This window comes from Cyrtonyx montezumae, unplaced genomic scaffold (assembly GCF_038088225.1).
Source record: "Cyrtonyx montezumae isolate F1298 unplaced genomic scaffold, pur_monq_1.0 scaffold_36, whole genome shotgun sequence".
Classification (NCBI taxonomy): domain Eukaryota; kingdom Metazoa; phylum Chordata; class Aves; order Galliformes; family Odontophoridae; genus Cyrtonyx; species Cyrtonyx montezumae.
Genome location: NW_027072041.1, coordinates 4,338,527 through 4,355,861, shown reverse-complemented (window position 1 = coordinate 4,355,861; position 17,335 = coordinate 4,338,527).

Genomic DNA, 17,335 nt, shown 5'->3' with positions numbered 1-17,335 from the left:
GTAGAGTTCTCTACAGAAGAGACATGGACTTGTTGGAATGTGTTCAGGGTAAGACCATGAAAATGATCCAAGGAGATGAAACAGTCTCCTATGAAGACAGGGTGAGAGAACTCAATCTGCTCAGCCTAGAGAAAGATCTAATAGAAGCTTTTAGGTGCAATTAGGCAATAAAATAGACGGGCTATAAGAAAGGAACAGACTCTTTAACAGAGTTTCTTGTAACAGGACAAGAAAAAAATGAATCCAGTCTAAAACAAGGGAGGTTTAGACAGAACATATGGAAAATGATTTTTACAGTAAGGATACTAAAGAACTGGAACAGGTTGCTCGGGGGAGTGGCGGATGTCCTGTCCTTGGAGACATTCAAGGTCAGACTGGACAGAGATCTGAGCAATCTGATCTACCTGTAGATGTCCCTGTTCATTGCAACAGTGTAGCTGGACTTTTAATGATCTCTTCCAATTCAAAAGATTCTATGATTTTAAATCAGTAATTAAACTCATCCAGTGATGTACTTGATATTTCACATTTATGGAGACATAACAAGGTCAATTTTTGTATTTTGATTTTTAACGGTGTATCCTCTGACAAATGTATCTTCTAAAATTTACTACTGATATCATACTATCTATCTGATTCAGAATCCAGCCTTGACTGAAAATTTGTGCTGGAAGCTTTTTCTCTCCCTCAAAATATCATCAAAATCTTAAATGTACAGAAGTGAAGGGAAATGTACAAGAAAACAAGTAACTGGGAACATTATGGGCAATAAGATTGTCTTTTATTAAAACATGAGGGAGAAAAATCCTTATATCCCTTAGAAGACCCTACCATTAGGAAGTTATGTCTTCCTTGGCCTTGGTTATGTATGATGCTGTACCAGAGTCTTCTTCACAGAAAAGATTTTCCATCTTTTCCTCTGCCTTAATTTTTTGTCTTTCCTATGACCTTAAGATACTAGGAGATGCCTACATTTCTCCTCCTCCTTTGTCAAGATTCTTTTCATCATTTACACTGGGACATGGCAAACTTATCTCTAAATAAATCAGCTTTCTACAGTGGGAGAAAGGTTTCAGAGTAAATGGATCTCTGTGTCTGGAAAGAAACTTTTTTCTGTGTCATAATATCTTACTGATACCCCCTCAGTAATGGCATAAAAGTAATAGGGTAAAAGTATGGAATAAAGACAAAGAACAGATTGTGGCTTTGGTGGAAAAAAGATTTAAGGATATATTAAAAGACAACATTCATAATTACAAACAGAGTCCACCCATGAAAACACTGGGGCTTCACTCTTTTGTGATCATTTTATTCTGGCATACTGTTTTAGAAAAAGAGTCTTACATGACCTCTTTCTGTGTTCTGACAATTGATGAGAAGAAGACAGATGCAAATATAGCAAGTAGTTTTTAATAAATTAGCTGGTATGATACTTCTTAGGATTGTTTTCCTGATGTTCTAACACCTAAAATGGGGCTGTATCTTGCACTACTGTGCAAACAAAAATTCTTGTACAAATCTATGGCACTAAGATCACAGTACAAGTGAGAGGAATATTGTTTTCTAATGTGAGATCAAGATTTCAGAAACATGAAAATAGCAGCAGTAAAATCAGTAGAAAAAGAAGAAACTTAGCTATTTTTCCCCCTTTAAATTATAGCATAGCATCAATGAAATGTGCTATGTATAGTCATATATATACCTAATTTAAGTCTGTTCTGATGTGTGTTATATATATGTGATGAATGTCTTAGTACCGTCAAATATACACGGTAGGATTAAGTGGATTTATAGGTTATTTCACTATTCTGAACATTTTAGCTTTCTTATAACCTCTGAATTTTGCACAAGATACAATACATTGAATTGGACAAAAACTCTTACATACACAGAGTTCCCACTTATTTCTGTGCTGCTGACATCAATGAGAGTTGAATGTGTGTATTGGAGGGCAAAAGGCAGCTACTTACAGTCTAACCTTCCCAAGTAAAATGAACGAGTTGGGTGTCCTTTATCTTCTTATCTATAGTATTCTTAACACTTTCTGAATAATCTTTTATAATTTATTCTAATTTATTACAAATGAGCTACAGCAGCGCATATTCTTTAATGAGTAACTGCAACAAAATAATAATGAAAAATAATCTGCCAGTTGGCTGGTGTTGGAACACACTGAAAACAACAAGTTTTTACTTTCTTGTTTTTAAATAATGTATCTACAAACAGTGCTAATTTCCAAAAATAATACGTCTTCTGGGATATTTATTTTAGTACAGTTGAATTATGAGGATTCAACAAAAACAAAAGCAAACAAACAGACAAATAAAAAAATAAATAAAAGTTCAGTTTTATCAATTTTATAAGATACCAAAATGGCAAAAAAACAAACCTGGTAACTTTTTCTTCTATGTTATTTCATTTTAAGAAGGATACGTAGACACATTTACAGGTGGCCCGCTGATTCATCATTTCCTTCCATTTTGATTTGGGTACTTTAAAAATTACATAAAATTGAGAATATTTTGTCATTTTAAAAATTGAAAAGAAGAAGGAAATAAGATTTTTTTTAGAAGAAAAAGAGGAAAGAATAACACTTTTAAAGCTTTGAAAGATTTGTGCAATAATGTTCAGGGTTTCAACATGGGAAACAAAAACATTAATTGTTGTCACGGTTTTATGATTTTTGGCATTGGTATTCCCCATCATAACATCATGTAGTGTATTAAGAGTTCAAGAGTTAATCCTCCAGCTCCATGGACCATAGATAATTATGGGTATACCTGTCTCAGAAGAGAAGAAGAACTCCATTCCCCAGAGGACTGTGAGATGCTTTGTGTTCTTACGTGTTTCAACTCAGAGGGAAAGATAAAAACTGCCTGCAGTCACGGGACGCTCTCCTTCCTTTTTCTGGGATCGAAGTTTCTTCTCTCCCTTTCTTGGGGATGGACTCAGCAGTGGGTGCTCGCTGCCATCGTTTCTTCAGCGTTAGCATAAGGCCTTCAGTTTACCGGACACTCTCTTGCTCATTTTATTTGATTTGTTAGCTTCAATTCCAATTATATTGTATTATATTGTGTTATTTTGCTTTCTGATATCTTATTTAGTAAATTAGCTTTCCTCCTCAGATCTGTTTTGTTTCTAGGCCCATCTCCCTTTTCCCTTTATCCCTTCCCCTTTCCTGGGGCGTGGGTCTGTGGGTCCCCCACACCAATTGTCACAGAACTGGGCCAAACCGTCCTGGTAAAACGCTGACAATTGTATGTGAAATTTTATCCTACTTTGGATATTTATTATGTGGTGGCTTTTGTCGTTATTGTTTTCATTTTATTTATTATTTATTTTCCTGTCTTGGCTTTTCAGACAGAGCATGAGTTCAACATAGGTTCAGGGTATGTTACAGATGTCACATTTTCATTTGAGGAAATGGGGACAAGCAAGTTCATCCTGAGTAAACAAGTAGAAGCAGAGGGGCTCTGAAAGAGTTGCTATATAAAAGTATAAGAGTTGCTATATAAGCTTCAAAACAAGGCAAAAATCCTGCTTAGCCCACTGAATTTGTCAACCTGACACAGCTCTTCTCTCAGTCAAGTAATACCTTCTCCATCCCCGGAAGTGTTCACCTGATGTTTTAGTCTGTGATTCTATCTCCTTAATGAAATAGAAAATATTCCAAATTTAAATATTTGCTTTGAAAAATAATTTTTCACCAATTTTGAATTTATCTGAGGAGTGCTACCATTAGAAACCACATAAAATCTTTTGTCTGGTTTCAAGGCTAAAGAATTTTTTGGTTGGAGTAACATGAGAAATGAAACAGTGGACCATAATGCTAGGACTCTCCTTATACAAACAAAAGAGTCCTGGAGGGACTGCAGATGTGGGTGTGCTTTCTGTATCAGAAGGGTTTTTGCTATCTGAATTTTCCAGAAAATCCATAACTACAAATTTAACGTGACTGACAGTTGGTAGCAGTGAAAAAGATATATGGGAAACAGAGATTGTAAAACACTCTATAGATAGAACAAAACAAAACTCAGAAGCAACACGGCAGACAAGTTCAGCAGTAGAGCTGTTCAGAAACACAAGTGAGCAGCATGGAAAAAAATTCTCCCGAAAACTTTGCAATTGTAGTGAATGTGCTCATTTCAAATACCTGCACATAAACCCTAGTGCAGGTAAAACATCGAATTTTTAAGAATTGATCACTGTGGTAAATTCTTTCTGAGGTCAAGATCTCTTCTCTGCAGACAGCTCAGTGTTTTATGTTTCCAGCTCCATGGTCAATATTAACAATTCTTGTGCTGCCACTGCTGTAGCACAGACTCTTCAGAATACCTTTTAAATCATTTGTATTGCAGTAAAAGCATCTTCATTTAATCTGGTTTAGAATTCCAAATGAATATGCTTACAGGACAGGTATTTATTTTCCAACACCTTGTTAAAAAGAAATTTCTGTAAAAAGAATTTTAAATCTAGAAGTATTTTCCAATGTGTTATAGATGTAAAACAGATAACAAAACTAAGACAGATGAACCATACTGGCCAAAAGGCTATTCCATACTACATGACATCATGAAGAAAATAAAAATGGTGCAGTTGGCCAGGAAGGATGCCGTTTCTCTTTGGCTGTGCCCCAGTCAGCAAGTGATGACAAATTGCAATGTGCATCACTTGTTTTGTGTATTCTTTTATCATTATTACTATTATTACATTCCCTTCTTTTCAGTCTTGTTAAACAGTTTTCATGACAATCCACAGATTTCATCTTTTCTACACTTTTCTCCTTCATCCCACTCAGCAGGGAGTGAGTGAACAACTGTGTGGTGCCTGGCTGCCTAACAGGTTGTAACACAACATATTTTTACCTCACATCTTCATTTTACAAAAAGTAAAGACACAAAAACATTTCTGGACAGTGACAAGGCTCACATATTTTTCTCACAAATGCTTCACATTCAATCTTCAGTAGCAGCCTGACTTACTTCAAATAATTTAAATTAAAAATGATTACCTGAAAAAAGGTGTACTTGCAGTCTTTCTCCTTTTCTGCTTGTCATGGTTAAACATAAGGGAAAATGTTCTGTATAAATGGTCTGTACATTCCCAGTGAACGTAGTTTGGTTAATTGTATTTCCACAGATGTATTTCCAAATGAAAAAAATTCAACTTGAAGCAACCCATTCACAGGAAGGCTATTCAAATTTTAAGTTATATCATTTGATAGAAATGCCCCATGATGGTCTCATCTGTTGAAATTAAATATATCAGATTGGGCCGAATCTGCATCCAAATTTGCTTTCAATAGCATGAACTTAAACTACTTAATGAATGAATAGGAAATTCAGTTTCAGTGAGGAAGTAGAAGTGGATGAACTGGGTTTCAGCATTTCATGTATCATCATATATGTGAAACAAGATACTAGGAATACCATCTTACGCAAGAATAAATAGTTCTTTTTATGTCATTTTGTCTTACCCTTTAAGAAGAAACATGGCTCATGAGTGTTATGAAGAACAAATATATATATATATAAATGTAGAGTTGAGGTATAAAAACAAGACAGAATGTAAGGCATGTCAATATGTTACATTTTAAATGGTAGAAAACACAAGGCCAGTGCTTACGTACATAACAGTAAATATCAGGTGAAAGTACACAGGCTTAGTTTCACATTGCTCATAAAAGAAATGAGCTTGGCTCATAAAAGAAATGAGCTTGGCTTAAAGAGAAGCATCATTTCTTGTCTTTAAAACAGAATACATCTCTGAATGCTGCCATGGTGTATTACCAAGATCTGCTCATATTACACTGCTATTCCGTGTTTTCATTTGTCACTCCAGTCAAAAATAAACACCGACAAAATCAATGTCCCCAACTGACTAATATCGTATATTATTGTATCATGGCCTTTTCAAAATTTTTGCCAAAAAATTATTGTTGTGAGCTAAAAAGAGATACATTTTAAGTATGACAAATGATTAAATTTAAAAACTTCAAGGTAACTGAAAATACTACTTTAAATGGAATGACGCATACAAGTCGAGGATAATTATTCTTCCTTCCTTTGTCAATTGGGACTCCATTTTTGGTCAACTAAAGGAAACATAGGAAATCACCAGGCTTGCTGTGTTGAAACACAGAATAATCATAACAAAAAATCACAGATTACCCAAGAATGTGATTTAATCAATGTGTTTGTCTTGTGTTTAGCTTGATCAGAGGTGGGACTGAGGCAATATGTTTGTCCAGCCAAAGCTCTAGAGAACTGGTGATGTGCTGTTTCACACCTTGCCTGAGGCCTGGTGTCTGTAAGCTCCCCTCTTAATTAACAACACAACAAACATTATTAAAATGCCTATTACACACATGACTCAACCCCAACTCATTAGGAGTATAAACCCAGCCTTCTGACAGCGCTTCATTGAAAGGAGAGACTCCAGTAACTTCGGCAGATCTGTTGGTCTGACCCTCATCCCTGTTCCCATTGTTGGGGTTGCCTTTTACATTGAGACATTGCTCCATCATTACTTCGAGAATGATATCTGGTTGAATGGTTAGTTAATTACTATCTAGCCTTTAATTGCTAGCTAGTCTTGAGATATTAACACTAATGCAGCTAGTGTGAATTTGTCACTTACTAATCTGTTATACAAATCTGTTATCCATCACCTCAGTGAAACATTCATTTTTGAAGCACAAGCTTTTTTCACTGAAGTTCCTGGGAGGACGGCTCTGTCAGGCAGACGTTTGTTAATCTGTATCAGTGAAGTCTTCAATAGCACTCTAACAGATTCAAATTGATTTTGAGATAGGTCACTATACACATAAACAATCCATCACACATAAGCCCTTGACCAAGTCTGGGGCTAGATTTAGCTGAATCTAGACTTCACTCTGAGAAGGACTTTAGGGATCAAATGGTCCTTCCTCAATCACCCAATGGAAGAACTTCCCCAAACAACTACTTGCCAGACCCTTACAGTATCTCAAACAAAAGCCTTTCTCAGGCCTTTGCTTTTAGTGGAAAGACAACATCCACTTAGAAAAACTTACCTCCCCTGTTCTCAGGTCTTTCTATTTATTTGCAAATGAGTCAAAACCTTGGAGATGCCGAAAGCATTCTGGAAAAGAACGTCATTTTTCCATTTTTCCAGAATTTTAGGCATAATTTATATAGAAGGTTTTTTTGGAGATACTATATGCTGGCCTAGACACAGTCCCTTTTCTGATGTGGATATGAATAATGTAAAAATTTTTACAGAATCTTTTTTTTTATTATTTTTTCTTCAACTAAAACTTCATTTTTTATCTTCAAGGAAAAAAGAGTATAAGTAACTGTTTAGTTCCACTGTACAAATTACCTTCATACAGCTTCTCTTGTAACGAGACAGAGTCACGGAGTCATGGAGGCAGGGAAATGTTGAGGTCACCTCCATCTTCAAAAAGATAAGATAGAAGATGCAGAGAGCAAAAGGACAGCAAATTTCATCCTGATCTCTGCACAGGAAGGTGATGAAATAAATAACTGTTAAAAATTTTAACACATCTGGAGGATATGAAGGTAATTGGGAGGAGTCACCAAGAGTTACGAAAGGAAATCACGTCTGAGCAGTCTGATAACTTCCTATGATGTGATCACAATAGGCAAATAAGAGCAGAACATGTTGTTTATCTCCACTACAGCAAAGCTTTTGACATTGTGTCTGACATTCTCATAGTCAGTTTGATGAATTACAGGATGAATAAAGTGATCTGCTAGATGAATTGAAATCCAGCCAAAGTGTGTTCAAAGGGTGTGATTAGAAGCATAAAGTTTATCTGGAGCCCCCATTCTCCTGCTGCTTAGGAGGAAGAGGTCGAAGAGAGTGTTCAGGAGGAAGATGGTTTTTAGCTTGTTTCTAGTTTCTTATTGTCCTAATCTGATAGTAGTAGGCAATAAATAGTATTAATCTCCCTTCACTGAGTTATGTTTTACCCTTAATTGTAACTGACAAGTGAACTCTCTGTCCTGGTGGCAGTGTCTGAGCCCTTCTCATAGTATTTTCTTACCCTTTCCTTTGAGAAGAGGGAGTGAGAGAGTGTTGTGGTGAAGTTTAGCTTTTAGTTGGTGCAAAATCATCAGTCCAGTCAAAGGACATGGAGATGCTGAATAAAATGAAGCATCTGTCATATGAGAAGAAGCTGAGAGAGCTGGGATTGCGAATTCTGAAGAAGGGAATGCTCAGGATCTTCTAGTTAAAATATATATGATATTTGATTCTGATATTGGAGATATTGGATGAAAATGACAGAGAGACACTTCCCAGTAGTGGCCAGTGACAAGTACTAGTTGGACACACTTTGACATGCAGAAGATTCCGCTTCAGTTTAAGACTAAGCTATTACAAACCTTTAGGAAGTTAAGGTAGACATTGACAAAAAATTGGCTTAATTGAGTAAAGTGATCTCGGAAGAATTGCCTTTAGAGTTACATAACTAGAGGCTTGTCCCAATGGGATTCTACCATATAGAAACTGATGAAAATTTGCTAGGTGGATCCTTACAGAAACTATATACAGAAACCCTTGAATAAGAGCCCTAATCAAAGTTTTGTAATTTTTTTCTTCTTTAAGTTATTTTATGTAGTTATGGTGGGAAATCAGGTTCAGAAATTTTCTAAATCCAGAAACTCTGGCATTTGATTTAACGGTGAGGAAGGCACTGTATTTTTGACTTTCTCAATACTTCTGAGTTCAACAGTCAGAGCAGCAGGAGAATATGTAGTTGCAAACAGTTCTATTTCAGATTTTCTTGATGTTTTAGAAGTCTGTGTGGGGTTTTAAATATTGCTTGTGACCAATTTTCTCTGTGATTTCCTCTTAGGCTCCTAAGTTGTCTTCTAGCCTAGTCACTGAACTTTGGTGTAGACCCAAAAATCAAACGTTCTTTTTCCTTCTGTTCTTGACCTTGAATACTTTCAAATCAGATCAAAATGTACACTGTGCAAAATAACAAAAAAAAAAAAAAAAAAAAAAAAAAAAGGAAAAGAAAAGAAAAGAAAAGGTAAGAGAAAAAAAGAACTTCACAGAGTCACAGCGAAAAAGATTATTTGGGTCTCTTTCTTTCTCTGAGAGTCTCTTACACTGGGTGCTTTTATTTTTCTCTTTTCTGTTTTATTTTTCTTTTTTCTTTTTCTTTTTTTTTTTTTAATTTGAGAAAGCATAATATGATCTTTCTTTGGACTCTGTGCTAACTATAAGGTGTTTTTTTGTTTGTTTGTTTCTATCCATTGTTTTTACAATTTCTTAGAGGCTTTAACAGAGAAGAATTTTGTTTGGATTTTAGCTGTCAGTTTTGATTATGTGCTGCTGCTGTGCAAATAAAGCCACAACATGCAGAGCACAGGTGGTTATAAGTCATCACAGAATGTGTGGAAAGAGGAGGAGAGCAGGGAGAGTGTGTGGGCATCCTGGTTTCAGCTGGGACAGAGCTGATCTTTTTCATTGTGTCTGGTAAGATATTAAATTTTGGTGTTGAGTGAAAATCAATGTTGATAGTATATTGTTGATGCAGAACAGTGCTGCATAGAGCCAAGAGACAAGAGCACTCTTATTTTTTAGCTTCTTGTAATGCTCTGCCAGCAAGGGGCAACAAAGGAGAGGCAGAGAGTGAGGAGGGGTGTGAAGAAACAGAGGAAGCAAAAGGAAACCATTCTGGAAACTGTAGGATTCTTAAAACTACACAAACATTTTATGACAGAAAAAATAATAATAATAAAAAAAAGAAGTAGTGACAAAGAACGTGTCTAGAACAGTCTGTCTCTTTATGACAAAATTAATAGTTTAAGAAAGATGAAGATATGAAGATATGAAGAGGTATGACAAAATATTTGGGATCTCCATGGATTGGCTGCCTCTGTACTGGATACTGTCTGGTGTTAGTAAGTTGGAAAAGAACTGTGGAAGCCGGTAGGAGAGAATTAGTGTATAAAATTAATGATGCAGTTCGTTATTTCAAAATAAATAAATAAATAATAGACGGATCGAGCTATAGCTAAAATTTTATTTCAGAACAATTAACTGCCTATTTCATAAAAAACTTATTTTTTCTGGATTCACATGTGTCCTCTTTTCAATAAATAACAGGGAAAGAGTGGTTGTCAGTGTTGAATTTGTCCTTTTCAATGTTGAAGTAATTATGTAAATATGTTAATACGGTTGTGATATTCTTAGTCTTCAAGTTATATGGTATTTCAATAGTTCTGTTAAATGTCATTTCCAGTCCATGGCTGAAATGATTATTATGGTTGTTGCTGCCTTCAGAGCAGAATAGTTAAGTTGGAAAGGACATTCAAAGATTCTAGAATTAGAGAATCAAATGATATCCTAAGATGGAAGGAATTCACAAGGATCAAGTCCAACTCCTATCTCTACACAGAACCACAATAACCTTCAAACCTTACAATGAGCTACTATTCATCTAAAATTTTATATTTCTTAATCAAATAGTTATTCAAATTTTGATTTACATATTTCTGATATTTTCTCTCCTGTTTCTCAAATTTTTCCACTGAAATCAACACAGAATGTTGTGAAGATTTATAATTTCCCTCCAGCAATTCTAACTTCATAAGGAAAAAAAAAAAAAAAAAAAGGATACTTCTGTTTTTTGTGTGTGTTTTGTTGTTCTGTTTTGGTTCATTCTTTACCCTTCCCCTCAATCTATTAATTCTGTGAAGTAAAATATATAGTGAGAGTCTCGGAAAATTTTACTGTGGAACTGTGAAGAAAATTAAAAATTATGAAAGCCTGCTCCAAGTCAGATTCTGATTTAATAAGGCTAAGATCATTCTCACAGTATTGATTATACTGAAATCAAGTTTTTCCACTTTTCAGTTTTATTTTTTAAAAACAACCAGATGTTTTCTATTGTCTACAATCATGTTGTGTCCAACAGCATACCAACTCTCCACAACTACAGACTGACCAAGTGAAAGAAGAAGCAATTAGAATGGAAGCGGTCAACACATTTTCTAATGGGTGCTATAAAGCTCCATTAATGCCTATGATTGTTGTATGTGTGAGAGCCTTCTTATATGATATCTGTCATGGTTTTATGATATTTTGTTATTAGTATTTCATATTATAACGTCATGTAGTACACTGGGAGTTAAAGAGTTAATGCTCCAGTTTCGTTGATCATCTATAGTTCCAGGTCTGTTCCTGTCTCGGAAGAGAAGAACTTCATAGCCCAGAGGACTTTGTGTTAGTTTGCATATTTCATTTTCTGCTCAGAAGTAAAGATAAAACAGTTCAAAAGTCATGAGATCCATTTCTTTTTTCCCTTTTGGCTCATCATAGCAGTGTGTGAGGTCCCCAGCCATCTTGCCTTCAGCGTTAAAGGCCTGGTAAGTTTTTCATGCAGAATCTCTCTCTATTTGATTTATTAACTTCAATTCCAAATATATTATAGTATAAGGTGTTATTTTGTATTCCAATATCTTATTCAGTAAATTAGCTTTCCTCCTCAGATCACTGCCATTTTTTGTTTTTAGGCCCAATCTCCCTGCCTTTTTCCCTTTTTTCCCTTTTCCTTTCCCAGGGCTTCACAAAATCAGGCTGAACTGGCCCATAAACCATTGATATCTTACATTTCACTGTTTTCTTTGAATAATTAGTTAGGCTTGTACAACTTTTCTAGGATTCATGACCAAATTCTCATTATTTTCTGACTTAAACCTACCAGATACATTGCTTATAGCTGGAGAATTAATGTCACTTCTTACTCTTCACTCTGGAATACATTTTAATGAACTCCAAGACAAAATGTATGAGCATTCCAACTATTGATCAAAAACTGAAAATACACTTGAAAAACACATCAGTAGATACTGAGAGGCCTGAAAAGCTTCATTTAGGGCTGGCTGTGGACTTGCACTGGCTTCAATTTAGACTTCTTTTAAACTCTATGCATTGAAAAATGTTAAGTTTTATAAAGTAATTTGTGTTACTGTGTTATCTTTCAGGTCAGTTTATCCATCATACTCAATGAATACTAACTTACAAGAAATGCTGCTGTAGTCAGGACTGTGCATAATATTCTAGAAGGTAAAGGATAATTTTCTCAGTTATATCTGAAGGAGATGCAGTAAAAATGACAGGGAGATACCATACCTGAGAAAGAAAGAGAAAAAAAAATCATTTTTTACATTGTTTTGCATATTTTGTTTCTGCTATAAAATCAGTAGAATTTCAACCAAAAAACTGCAGTTTTGAAGCAGTTTGAAAAACACCAACTTTTTCCAAATGCTTCTTTTGTAACTATGTATTATCTGGAGGTCAAGAGAGCGATCCTTGCATAAACTCTGTTGAATATGATTTACATAACTTCAGGAGACTCTGCTCTTGGGTTATTACAGGCATTACTCCACCTAAGGGCAATGTAATATCTAGCAAAATGATTCTCTAAATGAAATGGTACCAAGATAACAATTACAGTAATATAAGCGAAAGAGAAAGGTAAAAATGAGGGGCAAAATGTGGTAAGAGATTGCCTCTACCTAGTGTTTAGAAAAGCTATAGATTGCATTAGCTGCAATTCCTAACAAGTATTTTTGTAAACCTCTATGAGCCCTAGGACAATACAGATTTTGACAATTCCCGTAATATAAAATAGTTCAAACTACCATTACAATCAGTAATCATTACAATCAACTGCTTGAAATGGTAGGAAGATGCTGAAATGCCTTTTCTGCCAAGGTGTCATTCGACCAGGTTGACCTTGGTCTATTCTTGTTCCATTCTGATTAGGCAATCCCTTACTGAAGCCAGGACTCTGATGTGATAGAAAAGAGTAACAATAATTCTTTGTTGCAGAGAGTTTTTGTTGTCACTTTACACAGACTTCTAACATTTTGCCAATTTACCTATGTCAAGAATCAAAGACATTGCAGGTATTTTAATAGATTTGTGGCTGCTGACTGACTTCCATTGTCTTCACTTGTTTTATGCCACTTTTATTACAAGTTGGGGGAAAAAAAGGAAAAAAATGAGAGAGGAAAAAGGGACACATTTGCCACTAGAAAGATTCTAACAGGGACTTTCAATATAGATACCTTAAAAAAAAATCATAACTCCTGCCACTACTTTTCACACTGCAGCCTTTCTCATTTGCAAGCATTTATCTTGCTGAATTTGAATGCAGTAGCGACAGGCTTATCTGTTACTGACTGCTGCACTACACCATCAACAACTCACTTTTACCATTGTTGAAGTACCAGTCCTAATGTAATAGTCCAGTACAGCAGAGTTCCCATATGAAGACTGCAGATGGGCTATAACCAAATGTAGCCGAGTGCTGAGTCAAATAAATTTTTTGTAAGAGCAGACACATTATGCAACTCCCTTGACAAGCTCAGAGCATTTGAGAACAGAACTGGAAATTTTGGCTCTAAATCAAAGTTGTATGCTCTGCCTCAATAGACATTATAGTGGAGAATTCTTAGACAATTAACAGTTGCAAATTAATTGCCACTGTAAATCATCATTTGAATAGGAAAAGCAGCTCACTTGAAAAAGCAAGTGGAATTTGAGATGATGGAAGTTCAGTTTTTTCCTATTGTGTTTGTTTTCCCCTTTCCTTTCCAATGGATGGTCAAATATATGTTACTTTAAGTTTATTCATTGGTATGTTGCATACAACAGTGGAATGAATATTATAAAAAGTTATGTTGAGGAAGACATATTATGGAAAGTTGGAAAGTTATGTTGACTTTCTAACACCGGTGGAAAAAATAGGAAAAAAAAAAAAAGAGAGAGAGAGAGAGAGAGAGAGAGATGGTTGGCCTCAAAAAGATTTTCTTACTGTTTTTGCAACACCAAGTCCCCTGTTTTAGTTGTTGTTGTTGTTTTCCCTAGGGAGCATTTTTGCGTATACAGAAGAGCAAGCAGATCATATAGTGGAAATTTTTCTTGCAAGCAGCAATGTTAACTAGATGTTTCCTATGGGCTTTATTGACAACCATTTATCTTAAACTTGCCCTCAAGAACATACAGCGAAGTAGTGAGAAGACAGATTCCTTCTGGCAGTCCCTGATCTCATTAGGCCATTTTCTACTTTTTTTTTTTTTCCTGTGAAAATAGAAATACAATCTTATCAGATGTGTATCATAAATAATGATATTCACTATCTTGGTTTTGTTCATTTGTTTCTTCTATTGTTAAAAGAACATAGAATTAAGATTCTTAGCTAGAAGGTAGAATTAAATGAAAATGAATTTAAGCACTTGTTGATTGAGGTATGGGAATAGTCATATTTCTTCAGCAGCCAAATATACAGCTCCATTTAAAAAAAAATGTATAAGATGAGTTTTGTCTCTGGAGTGTATGTGTGCAAGGGAAATAAGGCCTTTAACTTTCACTTGATTTCTACTTGATTTCTTTATTCTTGTAGATACACATCTGATACTTTCCCTGGAAGTAGCATTGGTTTCAGAGAGAAGGCTGGGCATGGTAAGTGTGCAAGGAAACAATCAAACAAATAAACAAAAAACCACACTACCTGCATCCTATTCGTTTCCACCAATAGTCTACAACTAAATTGACTGTGAGTGCTACATATATGTACAACTAGGAATCCTAATGAATCTTGCAAATATCATGCAGGAAAGATAAACTGAAGACAATATCGGAATGATGTTGACAAAATTAAAGCTCATTTTGCATAAAATGAATGATACCTTTTTTGGCCTCTCTCCTCTCCTCTCCTCTCCTCTCCTCTCCTCTCCTCTCCTCTCCTCTCCTCTCCTCTCCTCTCCTCTCCTCTCCTCTCCTCTCCTCTCCTCTCCTCTCCTCTCCTCTCCTCTCCTCTCCTCTCCTCTCCTCTCCTCTCCTCTCCTCTCCTCTCCTCTCCTCTCCTCTCCTCTCCTCTCCTCTCCTCTCCTCTCCTCTCCTCTCCTCTCCTCTCCTCTCCTCTCCTCTCCTCTCCTCTCCTCTCCTCTCCTCTCCTCTCCTCTCCTCTCCTCTCCTCTCCTCTCCTCTCCTCTCCTCTCCTCAACTCCTCCTCCTAACTTTCCTATCGCTCACCTTCCCCTCCTCATCACCCTTATTAGTAACAGTGTCCGCCTTCCTCATCTCCCTGGTCAATATTGGTAATAAACTGGTCGGACCAGCATTTGAACCATTGCTTCTTAATCTCTCGCTGGGTATACTCATAATCTAAGAACCTCGTCTCCCTCCTTTATATTGGAAAGTGACAAAGGCCAAGGTAATTTAAACTGCAAGTATTTTTCTAAAGAAATGGAGAAAAGTAGAGACAAGTGCAACAAGTGCCAGCTGTGAGGCTAACAGGATAACAAGGAAAAGAAACAGTTTACGTCATGAAGGCAAAATGTGTCAAACTGTGCAGCAGCATGACACTATGCATATGGAAATAGGAATTGAGTGAAACTGAGTTGCTAAAAGAAAATGTGAGAATATCTCCCTTCTCTCCTGGAGATCAAACAAAACAGGATAAAATGAGAAACTCGTTACATATTAGGCTACTTTATACTGATGATCTACTGTACTGCTGCCTGAAAAAGGCATTTATTATAGCGCCTAGAAAAGCTATCATTGCTTCTGTCCAAATCAGCTGATCAGCATGTAGACCAAATACCACATGTGGATATCAGCTAATGTTCATGTAAGCTTGTTCATTCCATAGAAGTTCCTTTAAGGACTATACAGAACACAGAGACACCACTGAGAATGTGAGTTGGGCTCAAAGACAAAGGAGTGGTTGGCACCATAATTTGAGAGTGTATCTGTATATTCCACGTTAATTATTTTCATTCTGATTGGTGGAGAGATGTCATTCTCCTACCAGGATTTTATTTAACACTTCTCATATTAATAACAAATAAAATACTTCCACTAACAACAGTAAAATAAACCTAAATATTCATGTATTTCCGACAGTAATAACACTCAAAGATGGACTGATACATGTGCTTTTCAACAATCAATCACTAACACCATCATTTAACTACCATTTTATTGTATTATTCATTTGTTTGAAGTAACAAAAAGCAGCATCAGATCCCTGGCTTTGGTTCTTCTAGTTCACAGGGCATGAATGAATTGGGAATAGCAAGTAAACCCACATCTTTTACCATCACCATATTTCTCCTTTCTATCTTTCCCTCCCTAAACACTATTATGTAGCTATACGTTAGAAAAGCATCTGAATAAAAATACAAGTGCCTTAAACCTGCTTCTCTTAGCTATTGCAGAAAGAAATGGTAATAAAATTTAAATATATATAATATATATATGCTTATGACTACTCTTTATTTTTTCTTATGAAGACATTCATTTACCTATTTTGTAAACCTACAACTCAATCTAGTTTATTCTTGTTCTAAAAACTATTGATGAGTGGCCTGTCAGTACCATATTTAATTTTACAATGGTACACTCATACTATAGGAAAAAACAGGAACATTTTTGACAAAAAAAAAAGAAAAAAGAAAAAAAATATATGTAGTCTTAAAAGGCATTATAGAAAAATGAGATATCCTTATAAATGAATTTCCCATGAAAATTTTAGAATAAAATACAGAAGATTTCTAGATGCTTCTGAAAAAAAAACCTCATGATGCACTTTAATTCTGTTCTGCAAGCATGCCCTGATGTATTTATTGCCAAGTGATCACTGAGTTAAATAATCTGGACAGATTACTAGAGGAATTCTATTTTTAGGGGTCCGTCTGGTATTGTGGCAATGGCAGCTGACTGTGTTACTATGTCCTAGCTATGTAAAATGCATCAATGTTGCAAGAGAAAACTGCACACCATCACCATATTTACTATGTAAGGCCAATACTTGGAAACTTATATTCTAATTTATCTTTAAACATCTTTAATTTATAATTAACTCATGAGAATTTACCTAATGATTAAATTTTTTACTTTATCTTTTGTTACTGTGTTTAGCGGCAAGGGTACAGATAAATCCAGGGACAACAAAAGAGGGTGCTCACTATGTTAAGGAAAACATGCAACATAGAGACTTGTGGAGAAGAAGACTTGTGGGGAACAGTCAAGAAAAGAGAAAGGAAAACAAAACAAAACAAAACAGAAAAACAGGTCACAGAAAGAAAGACATAAACAATACAAAACCCAGCAACAATACACTGAATTTCTGGGAAAGGATAGAGGGTGGATGTTAGCAGAAGAAGGGGGTGGGGGAGACTAAAAATGTCTTTCTCCTGCAACTGCCAAGAGCTACATCTAGTGGTTGTAGATAGTAGAGACAGTATCACCTACATCTTGACAGGAGAGCGTTTTGAATTCTGCATTAAGAGGAAAGAATAAA